We start from the raw sequence: 23,196 nt of genomic DNA on the forward strand, positions 1-23,196 counted from the left end.
TAAGAGGGTCATGATGAGGATAAGCCATGTGTGGAACAGAGTTGCTAATCAAGACTTGCAGAGTCCCTACTGTCCACAGACATATGACTGAGCCCAGGGAAGGTTACTTGCATTGCAAAGGCTGCTGTGTGAGCTTTCAAAGAAGCTCATTGTTCCAGTTGTTGAGTCTTTGTAGTTTTGTGCACAGCAACTTTAGAACAACTGCTAAAGTGAACTGGCTATAGTAGCACACATTTTAAGTCTAGCACCTGGAAGACAGGGACAGGCAGGCAAATTCAAGGCCAACCTGGGCTACATCCTGGGGGCAGGGGCAGCAATAGCAATGATAGCAACCCATAACAATAGTCAAGGGATATAGTACTCAATAAATTTCTTAAGATACATTTAAATAAATATTTTCTCACATTCTAAAACTAAGTATTAGCTAACATTTATATACACTTAAAATGGGGGAACAGTGATCTTTAAGAGACACTATCTATTTATTAAATAAAAATTCTAATGGTGCCAACAGCATGGCTAAGGGGTGTTATGATTCTAGCACAGGTAAACTGCAGAGAAAAATTACCAGATACACAATATGGAAAGATAGGACTGGAACAGCACTTCCCTGGATTTGGAATGGACATTTCGCCTAAGAAGTAAGCTAGTAAGTGTGATCATGGAGGGGGATTGGTAAAAGAAGGACTGGAGCCACCATCATTACCAGTGTCTAGTTGATTTTCAATTGCTCGGTGTTCTTGCTGAAGCACAGTTGCGAATAAGGACCCTTTGCTAACTATTCCCAAACGGGTTGATAATGATCGTACTGACTAAGGTTCTTTTCCATTCTGACTCTGTCCAAATCTCTTTCCTGATAATGAATTTGAACTTTAAAATTTTGTTTATACCACTTTATTATATTTTAATTACAAATTATTTCTGTGTGTACATGCATGCATGTTTGTGTGTTTGTTGCATATGTGTGGGCGCATATCATGCATGCCCCCACATGACTTGTGTATGGAAGTCAAAAATCATTTGTGGGAATTGGTTCTTACTTTCTCCTGTGTGGGTGCCAAGGGTTGAACTCAGGTGAGCAGTCTTGGCAGCAAGCTCCGTTACCTGTTGAGCCATCTTGCCTGCCTCGTTCTACCTCTTTCTGAGTAATATTAAGATTTGTTTTTTAAAAAATGTGAATGCCATAGGAATAAAACCAAATGATTATAAACATCAGAGCAGACAGCATAGCATTTCCCTCATCTCTGTTCAGTGTTCAGTTCTTGCCAAGCCCTGCCAGTGACCTTGTGTTTATGGAAGGTGTGCTTCCCACCATGTCTTATATTTATCCTCCATTCAGGTTTGTCGGGCAAACAAGGGTATGTATTCCTTCTCCTTCTCCCCCTACCGTTCAACAGACAGATGGTGTAACTGCAACCCAGACAGATTAAGTGGGTTCCTGAAGATTCTACAAGTGGCAGAACTAGAGATAAGCACCCAGGCTGGCTGCCCTGTGGCACATCCTACTAGATCTGATTACCTCCTTATGGAGACATACACGGGCTTGTTCCAATAGTCGAACACCAGTGGAAGAAAGCTCTCTGTCATTGTACTTCCTGTAACCTCCCCACAAGCCATCAGAGAAAGCCCCAGTGCCAAGAGCTAGTGCACAGACTTGGCCCGTGTGTAAGATTTAAACACTAAATGCGTTGACTGCTGAGCTCAGGTGTCGCAGGGTTGTGAGTCTGCATCTCCTGGACAGAAATGGAGGCAGAACGAAGTGTGCATCTAAATTACTGTCACTTGTTATTGATTTACTGATGGCTTCTAAAAATGTCACATTTGAACTGTCAGTGAATTTGCCGACTGTTGGCACGGGTGATGAAAGCAAGTGTGAACCATAATTGATTAGGCCTCATTTGCTTATCCATATTATGCTAATTAGATCTGCAATCTTTCCCTTTGTACCATCACCCAGTGACAGAGGAAATCAGGGTGATTGGGATGCAGATAGGATTAGAGGAAAGAATTTAAGATTTAGCAGGCTCCATCTTAACTGAGAGAAAGTTTATTTAAATGTACTCCCTTTTAGAAAGAGCTCTATATGATCCTCTTTCTTGGTGTTTTCTGTGGCTGGTTTTGCTGTGACAAGTTTTGTTTTCTGGAACCCAAAGTTGAATTTTTCTGTGGGAGATTTTATTCCCTTGCTAGTGACATAAGTAGTTGGAGGGCAGCATTCTTTGATAGGACGCTGGGGTGTGCATGCGCTATAGGACATTTTCTAATAGACCAGGGAGAAAGGAATTCTGAGGAGACTTTATCTGATTTCCCACCTACCCTTGGAAAATATTTTTTCTCCCATTTCCAAAGACATTATTTGATGTGGGAGATGATGTGTGCAATGAATATGTTTTATTGCTATTGGTTAATAAAAAAGTTGCTTTTGGCCAATAGCTTAACAAAGTAAAGCCAGGCTGAAAGAGTTATATAGAGAGAGTAGGCAGAGTCAGGGAGAAGCCATGTAGCCACTGCAAGAGATAGACATGCTGAAACTTTGCATGTAGGCAATGACCTTGTGGTGATGCACAGATTAATGGAGATGGGTTAATTTAGGATATAAGAGCAAGCTAGACATATACTTAAGCTATTGGTCAAACACTATTGCAAATAACATGGTTTCTGTGTGATTATTTCAGGGCTGAGCAGCCGGGAACAAACTAACAGCCTGCCACTTACAATTATTTGTACCCAAAAGGCTGAGTTTTATTGGAATGTGAGATTTTAAAACAAATGTGCTAGTGCCAAGACTCAACTTCACCAAAACCACAAAGGTTTCAGGAGAATTTGATGGCAGATTAGGAGACACTATTAATCATCAAAGATTTTTACTATACACACAAAGTGCCAAGGACCAGAGTATTCCAAATATGGCTGGCCACTGATCAGCTATGTAATACATTTCCAAAGTGTTGATTAAAAATATAGATTCTTAAATCTCATCCCCTTCCTTTTGAAACTGTCTTTGGGTCTGAATGACTACATTTTAAACAAATTTTGCAGGTGATTATTACACTGAAGTGTAAAATCTGTCGTATTTGTATCATTTTTTGGTAGTCAAGGGATGTAAGACAAAGATTCTTCCTAAAATTAACTTAAAATCCAGCCTAGGTAATACTAAGAATAATAACAAAATCAACAAACAAGATCATTTTAGCCTCATAAAATTTTAGGGAATGAGAAATTTTCAGAAGCATGTAATCTCATAGTCAGTTCAAAACCAGAAAACTTAGTTATACAAAGAACCTATGAAGTACATTGTGTCAGTAGGAATGGATGGAGGATTTTAATCTGGCCACCTGATCACTGTCTTCTGAGGAGACCTCTGAGGATCCAGGGGATCTTCGATTTTCCCCAGAGAACACCTGGAAAAACAATAAATATGGAGAACAAATCTAAGCATCTATCAACATTAGAGAAGCTGCGTAAGTTCATCAGCAATCATGGATATGCAAATTAAAATAACAACTTTATACTGGTGGGAATGTAAATGAGTTGGCTAGATTGCGAGGTATAGAGTGCTCTTCAATATTGCTCGGGGGATGTAATTTGTAGCATTTTTGGAAAGTTTTGACAATATATGTTAAAAGCAAAAATATATTTATTCTTTGATCCAATGATTCTGCTTCTGGGAATTTATCCCACAGAAATAAAATCATTAGAACATACAAGCATTTTATCATACAGTGTTTGCAGTTGCTAAAAACAGAGAACAAATAAATACTCACAAGTAGGAAAATGGAGTTTTAGTCTATCCATACAATACCGTGCATGCAGTCATTAAGGAGATTAAAGGAGATCCATCCTCGATAGCTTGGATGTAGCAGAATGCATTTTAAAATGAGAAGAGGTCAATTTCAATCACATTAAATGGTATAATGTATGTACCTCCTCCATGGAGGTTTATTTCATTGTTGTGTTTATAGTTATGTGCTCTTGGTGAAACCTGGAGAGGAGTTATTTCATTTGAGGATAGAACACAGAGAAAAAGGAGAGGGAAGTTAAAGATAATATTTAAAAAATGGAATCTGCAATACAAAAATAGGACATAGCCCTATCAATGTAAGACTAACTGATCATCACACATACATAGGAGCAAAGAACTATGTAGGAGGATATCACCATAATGATGAATAATTATGGGGTTTCGGGGAGCTTTGCTTCTTTTATTATGGCTTTATTTTTATTTTTTAATTTAATTTATTTTATTTTTTAAAAAGAAAGCAAACTACCTTTTTTCATTTTACATATCAGTCCCAGTTCCCATTCCCCCCCCTCCTCCCATTCTGTTCACCTATCCCTCTCCACTCCTCACCCACTCATCAGAGAGGGTAAAGCACATTGCTTTGGGGAAGATCCAGGGTCCTCCCTCCTATATCTAGACTGAGCAATGTATTCATCCAAAGAGAATAGGTTCTTATAAAGCCAGCAAAAGCAGTAGGGATAAATCCTGGTGCCACTTCCAGTGGCCTCGCAGTCTACCCTAGTCTTACAACTGTTAACCAAATTCAGAGGGACTAGTTTGGACCTATGTTGCTTTCTTCACGGTTTGGCTGGAGTTGGTGAGCTCCTATTAGCTCAGGTAAACTGGTTCAGTGGGTGTCCCCATTATGGTCTTGATCCCTTTGCTCATATTCTCACTCCTCCCACTCTCCAACTGAACTTGGGGAGCTCAGCCCATTACTCCACTGAGGGTCATTGCCTCTGTTTCCATCAGTTGCTGGATGAAGATTCCATGGTTACATTTAAGATATTCATCAATCTGACAATAAAGCAAGGCCAGTTCAGGCACCCTCTCCTCTTTTGCTTAGGGTCTTAGCTGGGGCTATTCTTGTGGTTTCCTGGGAATTTCTCTAGTGCCAGGTTTCTTGCTAGGCCCATAATGGCTCCCTCAGTCAAAATATTTTTTCCTTGCTCTCATCTATGTCCTTCTGCCATCTCGATACTCCCATTCTCTCAAATTCTTCTTCCCCCTCCCATTCTTCCCTCCTTTTCTGCTTCCACCCTCTGGGTGGGAGAGGGAGAAGGGAGGGTGGAGGGCTATATTTTATATGAATTGTTTTACAAAGCACTGTGAAGAACAAGAACAGAATGGTGATTTTAATCAAGACCATCATTTTGTAAGTAAGTAGTCTAGAGGACGGAGAAGCATGGTTTATGCCTAAACAGGTGTTGAGGAAATGATTAGCATGGTTGAGAACGTCGTCCTTGACACGACTGACTAGCTGGTGTTGTCTGCTGATAGCATTACGCACTGAACCAGTCCCAGAATTAGGAGCTTACAGGAGCGCTTGTCTTTCAGTCGCTTCTTCCTTGCATGTAGTAGTAGACAGACTCTATTTTTAGAAAGTTAATTTAATATCTGTGCCTGTGTGTGGGAGGCTATCACTGTGAGTTCCAAGTTAGAATGGGTAAGACTAATTTATATCCATTTGTGTTTACTTGTGTGCAGGTCCATTATACATATCTCTTACTGGTTTGAAACAGAAGCAATGGATGTTGTTGAACAGCTGCGCAAGTACTTCCGTGGGATTCAAGAGACTGTTAGACTTGAGATTTTCATGGGGGCCATTAAGGCACCGAACCATTCAAATATGAAGAGCCAGAGGGAGCTGGATGGTACTGTGACTTACTAGCTTTTATTTGCATAAATCTCTAGTTTCTAAATAGTTTTCTTCTTATATGCATTGTATAGCATAAATATTGCATAAAGGAGCTAATCTTTCTAACCTAAGGAAATAGTTTTACAGAAAAAAACATTAGAAGTCTTCAAAAGAATATTGTTAAACATATTCAAAACCATTATTTTTTATCATTGGTCTTTGTGTGTTGTCAATGACCGACATTAATATATAGAGTAAGGATGTGATTGAAAGACTCTTAATTTCAGGGCTATTGTTATGATAATGAGGGTACAGAGTATAGTGGAGCTTCAAACCTGGGTTGATAGAGTATACTCCACACTCTTGTGCTAAATGATAACTCTGGTTACTGTTAGCACAGATTATCTATTCAAATCTTAACAAACATGAACTTGAATACAAAGTATGTCCCAGAAAGTTGTCACAATGAATATTCAGAACTGTCATTTTCAGGATATAGTTCATTTTCCCGAGTGATAGCACTGTGTGTGGAAATCCTGTCAACATGGCTCATGCGAGCATTGGGTTTTAGAATTCCCAGAAGCTGTAGTTCAACATAGCCACTGAATCTTGGAGGGAAAGTATTATGTCAACCTACTTTGCCCAACAGGAATGATAATGTTATTTTTTCCCACTTAATTCTGAAGAAATAAAGTTTTTATTGAAGTTGGATGATTCAGTATTTCATTACAAGAAGAACAAAATTGGATATAAAATGATATCATCATTTAAGGTGAGGAAGACGGCTTAGTCAATACAGTGTTTGGCTTGCATGCAGGAGGATGTGAGTTCAATCTCCAGAACCCACATGAAGGAGATGGGTGTGGTGGCGCACGTATGTAACCATTGCTCTGAAAAGGTGGAACAATACTTATCCCTAGACATCTCTAATTGATGTGCGAGACTCTACTTTGAACCAACAGACAAACAATGTGGACAGTGCCTGAGGAACTACAAACAACACCAGAGATTGTCCTCTGGTCTCCCGTGCATGTACATGTATTTACATTCACCTCTACACATATGAAAACACACACATACATGTGCAAACATACAAAAATTATATCATAATTAAAAAAATACATTTCTCTGTAATAAGTCTGGCTACTCACAGTTTTAGAGCTCTGTGGAAAGTTTGTCCTTGCACGATGCTGCTAATTACAAGCAGGCCAAGCCTACAAATACACTTTTAAAGTCACTGTTTCTATCTCTCTCTATGGCCCAGCCAGGAATCACAGCCTGGCAGTTGATTGTTGTGGTTCTCTGAGTCTGTCCAGCATGGTAGGGTTCCACCTGACCCAGACTCCTTACTGTGCTCTCAGATCCCCAGGCCATTGACCTTGCACACCGTTGCCTTCTCTGCTCTCCCTTCCTTTGTACTTGAGGAAATATTGGTACCTTTCTGTCATGAAGATCTTAGCTGATCTTAATGAGGAGGCTGACTTTCTTTTCTCAAACATCCCTCAGGGGCTGGTTAAGCATCCATCTCATATGAATCTGCCTCCTAAGGATCCATCTATTTCATTTTCCTTTGAGTAAGTTTTATGCTATTTGAAAACGGGCACATCTGTAGAGCTTGTTTATCCAATAGATTCCTTGAATGTCACTGGGTGAAGTCAGCGTGATCAGGAGGTGCTTGCAATGCATCAGAGAAGCAAAAGGACTAACACACTATGTAGAGCGGCAAACAGCTGACATGTACAAGCAGCAATGCAGGATTGGATGTCAGTATAGCGGTTCCCTTTTAAATGACTGAGAATATGCTCGGGAGAAGGAAATGACTTTCAGAGATGTTGGGGAGAAAATGACATTTTCAATTCAGTCAGTGACATCCATGCCGCAGCCATGGTAGGATGGATCTGGAGCATCTGAGCAGGAGAAACTCAGTCCTTAAGCAGAGATAACTATGTAGAAATTTAAAACCAGAAGCAGTGTATCTTAAGACTAGATCACACACACACACACACACACACACACACACAGAGAGAGAGAGAGAGAGAGAGAGAGAGAGAGAGAGAGAGAGAGAGAGAGAGAGTGAAATATTGGCATTCTTTGTCGATCCGGGGTTTTGGCACAAGGGTTAGTACATTGCCCACTGTCAACTCCTCTGAGCCCCCATAGTCCTTTTGTAATGACCCCAGGCAAACTTCTGTCCTCAGAGCCGGGCAGAATCAATGGAGATGATCCTATCCCATTATGGAAATGAGTGGTTCCGCTTAATGTATGGGGTGTCCTCACAATTTACTGATCTGAGCTAGAGCAACATCAAGCACTATTTTTCAATCCCTTTTATTAAATGTGCAAGGTCTGACTCAGCAAACTGCAGGGCCTCGGTGGCCTCTGGTCCTGACTGATGGTGATAACTTCATTTATTAAGTTGATAGGCACAGGAGTGCTGCGTCTCCACCCCAGCCCCCATTTGGTTTCCTTCTTTCCTAGTCCCTGCCGTAATACAGGTGAGCAACTGGGCTACGCAAGGCACGCCTGGAAGAGCTGCTGATTTGAAAGCCATTTGGAAAAGGAAGCGGGAGAAATTTTATTTTGTTTTTACTCTCTTCGTCTTCTTCCTTATAAAAGACAGAACACATGATGTGTGCGGGGAAGAGGCTGATCCACAGAACACAACAGCGCAAGGTTTGACACCAAGCGGTCTGTGTCCCCATCCATCCTGAAGTCGTTCTCAAAATTATCTGCTTAATTGACTGAACTGCTTTAATTGTCTAGTGTCACAAGAATCAAGCTAGCTGTACGAAAACAAATACAACAGAGCTTGTAAGGATTTAAAAAAATATGTACCCTCAATTCTAAAACTTTCAGGCTTATAGGCTGTCAAGATGACTAAGTGGATAAGGTGCTTGCGGCTCAGCTTGAGGACCTGAGTTCAGTCGCTAAAATCCACATAGTAGAAGGAAAGAGCCAGCAGTTCCTGCCACTTGTTCTCTGACTTCCACAGCCACAGCATGATATGTACATGTGCGTGTGCGCGCGCACACATACACACACACAACACCCCAAATAAATAAATAAATGTAAAAAATTTTAAAAAGAAAAGGTAAAAAAAAAGTCAAGAGTGGTTTAAGTCTTTCTCCCTTTCCTGCTCTTACCCTCCTAGATGCTGACAGGCAGATTTGGGGTTGAGGAAGAGGACAGATATCCCCTGTGGCTTTCTTACTCCATTATTTTGCCTCTCCATGTTTAATTTCATATGTTTGGGGAGCATGTGAGAAGAGTAGCGTGGAAGGAAACCATATGTACTGGTTTAATATTTGCTTCTGTTGGTTTCTCTGGTTCCCTGGCTGTGAGCTGTGGAGACCCTACAGAGCTGGCTTCCTAATGTTGTAAGATCAGCACCTGAGAGCTCCTGGGCACGGTTTCCTTCTCCGGGGATCCTTGATATAGCTTTATATGTTGATTCATATCTATAAAACTATATTTCACAGCTTTTGGGATCCCCTCAGCTACTGATGAGCTTGCCATAGTAGAGTGCTTCACATTCTCCAAGGACCAGACATCCTATGGAAGGCCAAAGACAGCAGGACAGCTTGTAAAGATGAGGTGCAGCTCAGAAGCCCTGAGGATGATGGGACGATGCCAACAAAGCAGGGCCATCGTGTTGTCTCTTTTTAGCTCCACTTCCCTGTGCTCAAGGGATTGCAGGTCACATCGAGGCACCAGTCCTTGAATTCTGACATGTCTGATCCTCTTTCTGGTGGACATAGTTAACATTGGGAAACTCTTTTACTTGCCTTAGAGATATAAAGAACCCCCTTTCTGTCCCTTTTTGGGGAGAACAGAAACTTCCATGCCATGTGTCTTCTTACGAGGCTGGTTATTTTTTACACCAAATTTAACACTGACTTTTTCTAAAAGATTATTTTTCATTTGTGTATGGTGGCACATTCCTTTAATCTGTGCTTGATAAGAATAGGTAGAATTTCCATGAGTTTGAGGCCAGCATGGCCTGGCCTCATGGCAATTCCCTGACCAACTAGAACCTTGTCTTTCTTTCTTTCTTTCTTTCTTTCTTTCTTTCTTTCTTTCTTTCTTTCTTTCTTTCTTCCTTCCTTTCTTTCTTTCTTTCTTTCCATCTCTCTCTCTTTCCCTCTCTCTCCCTCTGTCTCTGTCTCTGTCTCTCTCGCTCTCCCTTTCTCTCTCTCTTTCTAAGTATTTTTGACACTTAAAATGGTTTTCTGCTATACTGATAGGTCAGTGCCTAGCCTAGTTGTCACTAGAGAGGCTTCCTCTAGCAGCTGAGCGATCAAGGACACCAGTAGACCATGGACCACAGAATCAACTAAGCAGGACCCATGCAGACTGAAGCAACAATCATGGAGCCTGCGTGGGGCTGCACAAGGTCCTCTGCATATATGTTATGGTTGTTTATCTTGGGATTTTTCCTCCTACTAGGTTGCCTTGTTTAGCCCTGATATGAGGGTTTGTGCCTAGCCTTACTATAAACTGTTACACCATGTTCAGTTGATATTCCATGGAAGCCTGCTTTTTTTCTGAAGGGAAATAGAGGAACAGTGGATATGTGGGAGAGGGAGGCCAGGGGTGTGGGAGGAAGACTGGAAGGAGTAGAGGGAAGGGAAGGCTGTAGTTGGGATGTATTGTATAAGAGAAGAATAAATAAAAAGAAAAAAGAATTAATTAGATGACAAAGTAATAGGTTTCCATGTCAATTTTGATTTGGTTGACTCTCTGTTTACACCCTAACCCCTCTCACCTCACCTTTCCCCTTTCACATTGTGCCCTTTAGTCTCCTACTATTCAACTTCCAATTTGTTGTATTGTCTTTCCCAACCCCCTCTATTAAAACCTCTCTTTGTCCCCCCACTAGCCGCATGGCCATTTTCTAGTGTCTTGGTGAATTCCAGAGAAGGCCCAAACAAGCGCATGGTGCTGTTTATCCTAGTGGTTGGAAGGGTCCTTTAGAATATGGGTTATTTAACATCTCTTAGGTTTTGACCTTAAATCTTACCCACCAGTTCCAGACTATCAGGAAGTATTCCACTTAATATTCTTTTTTAAAAAGATTTATTTATTATGTATACAGTGTTCTGTCTGTCTGTATGCTTGTAGGCCAGAAGAGGACACCAGACCTCATTACAGATGGCTGTGAGCCACCATATGGTTGCTAGAAATTGAACTCAGGACTTCTGGAAGAGCGGGCAGTGCTCTTAACCACTGAGCCATCTCTCCAGCCCTCCACTTAATATTCTTCTGTGTTTAACTTTCATAGACTTGGGTACAATTTAAAAGTTTTATTTGGAAAAATGAAAGGGCCAGGAAGAACTGTATAACAACATGAATTCAAACACCACTGCCTCTGTGGGAACCACTTCTGTGGAGCATCCCTTGGGCAGATGCAAAGCGTCTTTGGGTGCCACGCACCTGGAGTGTTGTCCTTCCACCCTCAGGGAGCCTGAGCTGCTCTTTGATCTCTAAAGACTGTCCAAGTGTTTTAGCCTCTTCAGGGTGCCAGTGACTGTCCTGCTATATCAGTTCCTTATTGCATGCAATTATATCCCTCCTTCACAGAGACTTCAGCGCTAGTAAGATCACTGTCGCTCACCGGAACGAGATCGATAAATGTCGTTCTCCACATTGTTTGCTCACGTGGCGATCCCAATACTAAAAAGTAGATGCTCTGTAACATTTGAAACAGGAGAGAATGAAGGTCGGATGGAGGAGAAAGAAAGTACAAGTGTAAAGATGTTCTTGGTGGCCAACTGGGGCACAAAAATAATAATGTCAAACAATACTCTCCTTAATTTTTGTCCTGGGGACTCTAAAATATGTATTTGAAAGGTCTATGGTCTAGTCTACCATTTTTGGCCTTCCTTTCCTGGAGATAAGAATGCATACCTGCTATCAAGATTAGTTTTTTAACTCATCTTTGAATTTTAACCCATCTGTGAAACCATCTACACTATTGTTGAGAAGAGTAATTATTGAATCACCTGAAGCCACGGCAATTTCCTTCCCCCCCCTTTTTTTTAAACATTACAACAAATTTTCTTGAATCTGGAGTCCATAGTCAGTACAAGAGAAGCAAGGCTGAGTGAGTTACCAGGAGGTGGATTCAAATGCTTCTATCTTTGCCTTCTACTGTTGTGTGGGATCCTGGATTTAGTGCAGAGGCTCTAGGTTCCTTTCCAAGTGTATTCTGTTTCTAGGGCCATATGAACCCCAAGGATATCTTCTTCCCTTATAGGAGAAGAGGAGCTGATGGATTATTGAGCTCTGCATGAGTGTCCTAGACACGCAACTCGTACATCTTTAATCATCTCTCTGCAGTTTCTCCATGAGGAGTGCACATTAAAACAAGTCATTTCTTCTCTACCCGTGAGAATTTGTTCCTGATGAGGGGAAGGGGGCCTGAGTAAATGGTGAGCGTCTGACTAGAGTTCGGGTGAGAGCTATGGGTCTCATCCTGGATTTTCAAGGCAGTCCTGTTCTGAAGGTGTCCCACCATCCAGGTGCAGTTGCTATGCTGAAAATTCTCAGAGAAACCATGGCTGACATCCCTAAGAAAGGGGCAGCGTGTCAGCTCCATAATATCTTGCTTTCCCCCTCCTGAATGATGACTTCCCTTTCTGTGAAAAGTGTAAATAATTTTAGCGTTTAAAAGACCACACAAGTACCTATGTGACCATTGTGAAAATATTAGACACACAAAAGAATAAGAACAAAAAAGGAAAGTAGAAAAGAGAATTTTAGTATCTCTGTTTGTTGCTATTGCAACAGAATAACTCAGATGGGATAATTTGTAGTGCGTGGAAATTGACAAGATTTGTAGGGCTGGGAGAGCCATGCCCCATCGAGGAGCTGGCAGCCGTCATGCTGTGTTGTATTGTAGTTTTGCAGAAGACATTGCACAGAAAGGAAAAAAGGAAGGATGGGAGAAGAGAGTCAATGCAAGATAGAAGAGGTAAGGAGAGAGAAAGAGAGAGAAAGAAAGAGTGAGAGAGAGAGAGAAAGAGAGAGAGAGAGAGAGAGAGAGAGAGAGAGAGAATATATGCCGAATGTGTCCCCATTAAGAACCTACTTCAGATCTAACAACTTTCATCTACTCATGAGTGAGCCTGTGTGCCTTTATTACCTTGTACTAAGCCCTGTCCCCAAGCACTGATGAATATGTAATTTAGTAACATATCTCCAAGCCATAGGACCTTCAACTTATCTTTTGGTGAATAGCTACTTCTTTATTCAACTTTCCTACTTTAAACTAGTCTCTTATGGATCCATGGGCTCTCCTCTGGTCCTTAACCTGGCATGCCAAGACCATATTGGATTTGTTTATTGATTAGTAATCATATCTGCTTTATTGAGCATTTTCTGTGTGACAGGTTTTATTTTTGGCATTTAGTGAGGAGGAGCTGGCTTAATTTTGACACCAGGATAGCATTGTGGGTGAACATTACCACTGTGTCTGGTTCAGGATGATGATGCAAAGGGCTCGGGGAAGTCAAGCAGGATAGCCTGCTTCTAGCAGCTCTTAAGTGAGAGAAGGGGGAGTTTACAGAGCCTGGCCTGTGTCTGCAAGCATAACGGTGACACTTGCCTTTTGTACTGGATTACAGTAAAATGCACTAACCATGATCTGTTACTGTGACTGGATGATATCAGAAGGACTAGGAAACAGCACCAGCTCTCAGTCTTTCACGGGCCTATGCAGACCACAGACCCCTAACCCTTAAGTCTTGTTTTATCTAAGCCTTACTTATGTTCCTTCCCTTGCACAGGCTAAGGAGTCAACATCCACAGTGAAGGAATGACTAAAATCACAGGGACCCTGGCTCTACAGACTCTTTGAGACTCTAACCTGGGCTATGGGCAATGTTTGTAAACAGTAAAATAGCGATTTTGGTTCAAGCAAGAAGACTGCACACTGCCATGCCGTCAGTATGTGCCATTTTTGCTCAAATGAGTGCAAAGTCGTAATCAGGTCCAGACATTTAAGATCCTATATTGAATAGAGAAATATAGATACAAGTCCAATACATTCTTGCTCCTGTCATTTCACTTTGATTCTAATTTTGCAAGTTCAACAACAGAAGATCCATTAGACTCTCCCTTTTCAATCAATATGCAATATATTATCAGTCTAGACGACCAAAAATGACTCATATAAAATATCAGCGCATTGCGTTTTCATTATGTAAATGGAACTCTGCAAGAGAATTAATTGATTATTCGGTTACTATGGATCAGGCTCAGACGTCTTAGTGAGATAAGAGGGAAACTTATCAAGCTTCTCTGGTGGCTATAACTTAAAAGGAACAAGAGACATGTACACACACACACACAGAGGGGGGAGGAGAGAGAGAGAGAGAGAAAGAGAGAGAGAGAGAGAGAGAGAGAGAGAGAGAGAGAGAGAGAGAGAAAGAAAGAGAAGCAAATACAGAACATGTTTCACTTTCATTGGCAGTTTGGGCAAAACCTATGAAATGTTTAGAGAGAGAAAAGAATCATTACCAAGTTTGTTAGTGATGGAGTGTCAAGAGTTATTAGGTTGGTTACTGTTTGGGGATCAATATTTTTTAAACACCACACAAACAAAACTGTGATATAGATAGTGAAAGTCCTCTGAGTCTCTCCCCAGACTCTCTCTGCTTCCAAGTCATGCACACCTAGGCCATACAGAATTGCAGCAGCATGGCTTAAGTACTGCCCAGACCTACCTCTTCTTTCTGATGTGAGTAGAGGTTGGGGAATGAGGGGCAGTTTTTATCATTGTTTTCATAACAGAATGGAGAAGAGGCAGGAGAAGCAAGGACAAGTGGTTCCTGCTGCTTCCCTCCCTTTCTGAGCATCAAAGGAAGTGGAAAACAGAGTGTTTGTTGCTGCCATTGATGTGCATTTCGTTGGTTGTGAACCAGGGAAAAGAAACATCCAACAACCCTGGATCCACTGGATTCTTTCCCGGTTCACTCAGAGCTTGTGCCACCCCTCCCCAGGAATGTGGCTTTCCTCTTCAGAGACCCTTGATTCTGGAGATTCCACAGGAATTCTTCAGAGAAGTTGGAGTCATTTGGCAGTGACCTCTGTGGTGACAAAGGCACCGAGGGATGTGTTTCATATTTCTCCAAATGCCAGGGAATGGAAATAGGGTTGTTATGGTCAAACAATATTTCTTTGGCTTAAAATAGAGCTTTTAAAAGCAAGGATGACCCTAGATAAGTCTCCTAGTAATAGTGGACAGGGTACCTGAACTAGCCATTGTTGTAATGAGAACTGTTTGTTGTTTTCTGGCTGATCAGACTCAAAATAATGACACAGAAACTATATTATTTAAAACACTGCTTGGCCCATTAGCTCTAGATTCTTATTGGCTAACTTTTACATATTTTTTAAACCCATTTTTATTAATCTGTGTGTCTCCACAAGGCTATATCTTACTGGGTAAAGTTCTGGTGTCTGTCTCCAGTGGGGCTACATGGCTTCTCTCTCACTCCTCCCTTTTTCTCCAAGCATTCAGTTTAGTTTTCCCTGCCTAATTCTGGTCTTTGTGCAGGCCCAAGACAGTCTCTTTATTAACTAATGGTATTCACAGCATACAGAGGGAAATCCTACATCAGGCCATCTACTGTAATCAGATTGGTGACTACCCTAATTGTCATCAGAGGACCTTTATCCATTAATTGATGTAGACGCTGAGATTCACAGCTAAGGACTGGGCTGAGCTCCAGGATTCCTGAAGAAAGGGAGGAAGGATTGTATGAGCAAGTGGGGTTAAAGTCATGATGGGGGAACCCACAGAGACAGCTAGCTTGATCTCTTGGAAGCGCCTGGACTCTGGATCAACAGTTAGGTAGCCTGCATGGGACTTACCTAAGCCCTCTGCATATGTGTAACAAGTTGTGTATTTTGGTCTGTTTATAACAATGAGATCAGGACCTATACCTGGTGCTTAGGTGACTTTTCCTGTTCCCCATGCTGGATTGCCTTGCTCAGCCTCTATGCGTGTATGTGTTGGGGGAGGTCCTGCTTCAACTTTATGTGCCATGCTTTGTTCAGACCCATGGGAGGCTGTCCCTTTCTTAGTGGAGCCAGAAGAAGAGTGGATGTGCAGGGGGATAGATAGGGGGTAGGATAGAGGCATGGGGGAATGGACAGGAGAAAAAGAGGGGTAACTGTGTGTCAAATAAATGAAAAATATGTTAATTAAATAAAAAGCAACAAAAATGACACAACATCCTTCCTGACCCACTCTTTTTTTGCCTTTCTTTTTTATTTCATTTTCTTTTTTCTTGTAAAGTCCTGGAGGCAAGTTCCAAGTGTTGGAAGTCATATGAGCTCCAAGGAGAACATATGATAGTTTTGGTGGCCATTCTGGCAAGCAGTCATTCTTCTCTTGACACAAAGGCCTTTTGTACCATGTAAACCAAACCAAGCCTGGCAATACATTTCCTTACACTTACTTTGCAAATAATCCACATCTTACTAATGAATGCCGGGGTGCTTACTTGGGAAAGCATATTTTGTGAGGTCAGGCTGGCTTCCACATGGAGGTTCGATGCTCTGTTCACTTCTCAAGGCTGCTGTAACAAACTAACCCTCAGTGGCTTGGACGTCCGACATGGCTGCACTAAAATCACAGTGTCAGCAAAAGTATTCATTTGGGAAACGTTAAGAAAAAAATTAAATTTCTTTGTCGCTTCTGTATTGGCTGCCTACATTCTTTGCCTGTGTCCCACTTCAGAGTTCAAAGCCAAAGCCAGCCAATGGCTAGTTGAGTCTCTCTCATGTTGTCTCAATTCTGCCACAGACTCATCTGCTCCCTTTGTCCCTGTGCCCACCTCAACAATGCTGGGCAACCTCTTCGGGTCAGTCTGCTGTTTAACAGCCTCTGTATTGCTTGTCATTTAGCATGCTGCCTTCATGTGAGTATTTGAATGGAGACGTTGTGGGTAGGCGTGTCTCTACCAGTCAGAGATACAGAGTGAAGATGACTCGGATTCTTTTATGATGATGTCCTCTAGGGCTCTTTGGATGTCCAGTGAGCATTCGTAAGGAGGACTGCAGTGCTGATGCTCAGAATTACTGGGTAGCTTATAAATAAGAGAACATGAGTCCACTGGGTAAGAAACATTTCAGCTGTGTAGAAACCAATATCATAGCTGTCAAAAGCTAGTATCAACTCCCAAATGATGTGTCCCTGTCTCTCAGATGCGTTCTTCCAGGACAGACAATCACTTGATGAAGTGCTGTAGAGAGAATACCCATACTGAGTTTGGGGTCGTTCTTAAAGCCAATCTTTTGTGGTCTCCATGCTACAGAAGAGTCCAAGAACTCTTTCTACTTTGTTATTAGTTTCTAGTTTTCACAAGGGTAGTTTCTGTCCCTGGCCAATGCCCATCAGACAATGGCTACAGAGGCGGGAAGGTTATTACTGGTTTGAGAATGGAGTTGACTTTCCAGCAGCCTGTGTGGCTGGGATGGGGAGGGCGATCTGATGTGACAAATGTCAACTGTGCATATTTGGGTTTCCCCCACCTAGAAATAACCTCACATAGGAAGAACACTCTCAGGAAAACACAGATATTAAATAGTCTACAAGTCAAGTAGATAACTAGGTTGATTCCCTAAAATGAGTAAAAGTCATGAGATGTGTACTGTCTTCCATACCCCAATATACTCAATATACAATACCTTCCCAAGTTTACAGAAGTCTTTAAGATGATTCAGCCCAGTGTAGAACACTGAAGACTCAGAATCAGGCTTTACCTCTGACAGAACACCAGGAGGTAGGGTCCAGTGGACTGCTAGTCCCGTGTATTGGACCAAAGCAGCAACGACCAGGCTCCATCTGAAGGAGGGGATCCACACACTTTCTAGTAGGTCCCTGTCAGGGTTGACTGACAGAATTATAAAATGGAGGCATCCCTAAATAAACCTGGGGCTGCCACTTCTGCAGCCTGGTAGTCAGGAGTCTCCAACAGTTGCTCAAGAAAAGACTGGAGAAAACTTGGGCAGCTGCCATGGTCAATTAGTGGAAGTCTGGCTGGACCATACTATTGTATAGTCTCACTAAACAGTGACTCTCAACCAGGGATGATTTGACTGCTCTTAGAGCATCTTAGGAATGAAAACTGTCAGGAGTAGTGGGCAGGTTTTGATTGTCATCATAACTTTGGTGAGTAGCATTGCTGACCTTCGGGAGGACAAAATCCTGTGGTGAATGAAATAGTCACACAATAGGAAGTCTGTTTCATTGAGGATGACAGTGCTTTGCCTGTCCCCAGTGATAAGCACAGTCCTACCAGCCCCTTTGCAGGGGATTCAGGTACTATACGCTCAGGATTCTTAAGGGCCAAACTGTTATCTCAGGGATTAAAGTACCTGTGTTGGGACTGGGGTCAGCCTGGACACTGTCCTGCTTTAAACGGGAACCTACTCTGTTTGGCCAGGTTATCACTAGGGAGGAAATCAACCCAAGGAATCAGAGTGGTCTGAACTTCAGAAGGACCTACATACCTATACTTGCATGAAATCTCCAATGTTCAAATGTGATAGTAAATCTCAGCTGTAAAACAGTTCCATCCACTGAATGAGATAAGTTTGGAGTTTATTGTCCTGGGCTACCCAGGAGCCCATGGGTTGGTTGCTGAGTTTGATCATTCAACCGTGGTATGATGGTTAATAGTAACTGTCAGCAGTATCTAGAGTCACCTAGGAAACAAGACTCTGGGCATGCCCGTGAGGGAGTATTCAGATCAGCTTAGCTGAGGTGGGAGGATCTACCCTAAGATCCCACCCTAACGGGGGAAGTATTATTCCATAGCCTGGAATCCTGTACTGCAAAAATAAAATAAAAGGTAGGGAACTGAGTTCAGCACCAGGGTTCTTCCCTCTCTGCTTCCAAAGTGCAGACTCAATGCAACCAGCACTTCCTGCTGACGTTACCATACCTCACAGTAGATTATGGGCACGGCAGCTCTGTAAATCTCAACACCGGTGAGGTAAAGGCAGGGGATGCCTGGACAAGCTGGCCAGCTAGAATAGCCGAAGCATCCAGCTCTGGGTTCAGTGAGAGCCCCTGCCTCTGGAAGTAAACTGCAACGGTCTAGAGGCAGACATGTGAAGTTGGCAGTTGACCTCTGGCTTCTATGGGTGTGTGTCTACAGGCAAAAAACAGTTACTACGACCCCTACCTACTTCACCAACACACACACACACACACACACACGTGAACAGACAAGCAAAAATCTTTGCCCTGAGTAGTTATTTGTCAGTCTGACACAGCTAGAGTCATTTGAGGAGAGAAAACTTCAACTGAGAAAATGCCCGGACTGTATTGGCCTGTGGGCAAGTCTGTGAGACATCTTCATTACTGACTGACGTGGGAAAGCGTAGTCCACTATGGGTGGTGTCAACCCTGGCCTTGGGCTGGATAAGAAAGCAGGTTGAGTGAGCCAGTAAGCAGTATTTCTCCATGGCTTCTGCTTCATTCCCAGCATTCAGGCTCCTATCCTGAGTTCCTGCTCTGACTTCCCTCAGTGACGAAGTGAACTTCAAGTTGCAAGCTCAAATAAACCCTTTCCTCCTTCAGTTACTTTTGATCATGGTGCTTTAGCAGAGTAATAACAACCCTAACTAAGGCAGCATTCCTTAAGCAAGACTAACATAGAAATTTCTGTATGTTTCACCCCTTGCAATCTTCCCTAGCATCTGCCCAATAGCATGGCTGATAGACAAAGCTGCTGTCAGAACAGTTCAGTAGTTTTGAGCTTCAGAAAGTCAAAACGAGGATTGTAAAGGGATGTGGGGGGAGTGGATAATGCTTTGTACTGAAATATTAACTCAAGGTGTAGACTTACAAAGTGACTGTACATCACCCTGATTGACATCTTTTTGGACCAATCGAGACAATTCTGTCTTGTGGACTTGGCTGCAGCAGTTGACTTCATTGATCCAGCACAGGCAGGCGGCTTCCCAGAAGTGATCTCCACTGCAGAGGGCTCCGTGATGGTAGAGATGCATGAACAGTCGTCTTCCTCCCAGGGGCACAGAGCAGTGGCTTCCAACTCCCTTCCCTTTTGAACATGTGTGGATTTTTTAAAGTTACCAGTTTCCTTAAGAAATGTTTGACTTCTAAGCCACATGTGGTCATGAACACTTGACCACGTGAATGCAGTCCACCATTTGGGGGCTCAGACAGGAAGATTATGAGTTCCAAGCCAGTCTGGGATATACTGGCTCAGACAATAAACAAACAAACAAACAAACAAACAAAATACAAGCCCATATGTAAAATACATGATGTTTATAAAAATTGTTTGCAGTTGTCACTATAATAGTTACACCCATATTTTCTCTTATACTATTTACACCTATATTTTCTCTTATTATCACGATTTAGGTTTATTTGTCAACCTGACACACCTGAACATCAGCAGAGGCATTGCCTCCATTATATTGGCCGCAGGCATGACTGTGACTGTGAATTGAAACAGCCACTACGGGCAATGCCACCCGTAGGCAGATGGGCCTGAGCTGTATAAGAAAAGTAGCTGAATGTAAGGCTAGAAGCAAGCAATTAAGTAGCATTCTTCCGTGGTTTCTGATTCAGTTCCTGCCTTGAGTTCTTGTCTTTATTTTCCTCGATGAGGGACTGTGACCTGTAGTCTGCAATAAATCCTTCTCCCCTCATGTTGCTTTTGGTCATGGTGTCCATCACAGCAATGGAAAGCAAACTAGAACAAGAATACATTCTGATATTTATTGTTTGGATCTTTTTCATTGCTTCAAATTTTGGTGGTGGCAGATGAATTGATTTTGTGCCTCCTTAGTGGGCTTTGGGTTGCAGATTTTTAGGTTTATCAAGATATAATTGACAAGTAAAATTGCATTCAGTATAAGTATTTTAAAATTTGGTTTCAAAAATTAATTGTTATTTATATATTTATCAACTTTTTGTGATAGTCGTTCCTACAGACTGCTCTCAAAACACTATGTAGCTGAGTATGGCCACAAAACCGCTGATCCTCCTGCCTCCGCCTGCTGAGGGCTGGCTTTGTGGAAATGTGGCGCCGCACCTGACCAAAATTTAAGGTTTATAACATTGCAATTTCATGAACATATGCATGGTGAGGTGACTGCCACAGGTGAACTATTTAAATTTTTATTTCTTGTAGTTCACATGAGTGTACATGGGTGAGATTTCAAAACTTAGCTGTCAGTTTCAAGTACACAATGTTGTATTACCGGCAACCACTTTGTGCTCTGCTTCTGTGATTTCATCAGATTCCATACATAGGTGATCCCATAGAGCACCAGTTTTGATCTATCTGACAGATTTCCTCTTCTATATTGCCCTTAAGTTTCAAACATTTATAAATTTCAAGACCATCTTCTTTTTATGGCTGAATAATATTCTCTTGAACCTGTCCCACGGTTTAAATCCAGCCGTCCATCACTTTCTACTGAGGTTGTCCTGAGTTTGGGCTATTGTGAATAATAATGCAATGCATTGGAGAGTGCGGTTATCTCTTGGAGATCCTGATTTTAGTTCTGTGCATGCTTTACAGCAAGAAAACATTTTAATTTGGATGGTAAATTTTTATAAGTAATAATTAAATTCATTCATATTTCATAAAAGATACAAGAACATTCAAAAATGCCAATTTTCCTTACAAACATTCTTAACTGATTGCCAACAATAAAACTCCCAGGGTCATCAAGAAGGCTCAGCAGATTCACAGTGGAAGGGGAGTTCCAACTCTCTCAAGCTGTTCTCTGATTTCTACCCATACACTCTAATATGTACCCTATTCCCCACATATAAAAGTTTTTAAAACTTCCAATTTGTAATGCAAGTTCATTAAAATTGAGTTCTTTGATGCTTCTGGACACATTTCTGGTGTGCGGCAGCAGTTAGATTGCTTCTTGACCAACCAGTGGGCACGTGGAAAATAGAGGAAATGTCTTTGATGAACTTCCACGTAAGCAGGAGACCACTCAGAAGTCCTCTAGGGTCTGTAGGTAAGGTGCCCCTAACAAAACAAGCTTAAAAGTCTGATTAATTAAAGATTTAGAAACTTTGTCATTTTCTTAAAAGACCCCAGGAACAGATGGCAAGGATTAAAAATGGGTTCATAATCTTTTCCACAAGCCAATAAGCTGTCTTCTTCTAGCAAAATAAATACATAAAGGAACTGTCGATCAGGACAACAGTGTAGCCAAAATTTCAGTGATCCTTCTCTGGAACAGAGACCCGAAAACCAACCACGAAAACCGAAGTAAGGACCTGGCTTATTGGGTTGTTGACAGCACGGAGTTTATGGAAAGTGAGGCTGAAGAGGCAGCTGTTTGTTAACAGCCAATAGAGATCATCAGAGATGGGAAGAAAGTGCTTAGAGGCATCCAGCAGGTCATCATAGCGGGAGTCCAAGAATTAAATGCAAGAAAAAAAAATCATGAAGCAGGCACAGTGGAAAGAAATTGCTGTGTACAAGAGCTATCACTATGAGAATCTCTGAGGAAGTGCTGGAGAAACGTAGGCCTAAGCCCTTAAAATTCAGCTTTTTCAAACAATGGAAGCAAGAGATCAGTCTGTTCCTACTCTAAAAGAGAAAACAGAGCAAAGCAGTAACAATGAAATACATATTTTTTTCTAGATGATGACCCTATTATTTTATACATGAGAAAACTGAATTCGATCTCACATTAGACCTGGAACTTTTACATCCTGTTGTTAGACTAATGTTCAGTACATAGATTTAATATTTTTACCCCCCTCCCCTGAAAAAAAAACAAAAGAAGTAGAGGAATGTGTTCAGAAGTACATAAACCATTAGTGGATTACATCTTTTATATGTTAATTCTCATAGATTAGGAGAGGAGTCCATCTGTGACTACTTAGTACTCAAGGACATGGCCAGTCTATGTGACTGATGGACCCTTAAGGGGGGCTAGTCTGAACTGTGCTCTGCTCTAAGTATGAAATACATGTCAAGTAAAATTTAAGTTAATCTCATTCCATTATACAACTATGCATTAAAATATGGTTTGCACAGAGCACATGTTGAAACCAAAAGATTTTTAATTTACTGAGATTTAAAATATATTTTAGAAAATATATTTAAGGCATATTTAATATGCATATATATGCGTGGTTAGCAGAATGTTTATTTGAATGGCTCTATTCTATTTCTGTTGGCCTAGGCCGATAAAAATGTTCTGAATACAGAAGGAGAGGCCTGCCTGCTGCCCTGTTCCTAACCTGTTTTCTAAAGTACAAATTAAACTCTTTGGCCTTCATGAGGTTTTGAGATGTCTTTAAGAGCCAAAATTCAGGTTAATAAATAGCCCATGAAAATTAGCATCCATTCACAATGATTAAATAGGAAAAAACCAAGTCATTCTACTGCATTGTTCTGTATTCTTCTGATTGCATAATGAATTAAAGAGCCTGAAAACTCCAGGGGGCTTAGCCATAGTCATCTCCTATTTCTTCTCTATAGCAGTATTGTGTTGTAATGAAGACTATGAAAAAAGCATTTCGGAAAAT

This window comes from Myodes glareolus, chromosome 5 (genome assembly GCF_982192425.1).
Source record: "Myodes glareolus chromosome 5, mMyoGla1.1, whole genome shotgun sequence".
Lineage (NCBI taxonomy): Eukaryota > Metazoa > Chordata > Mammalia > Rodentia > Cricetidae > Myodes > Myodes glareolus.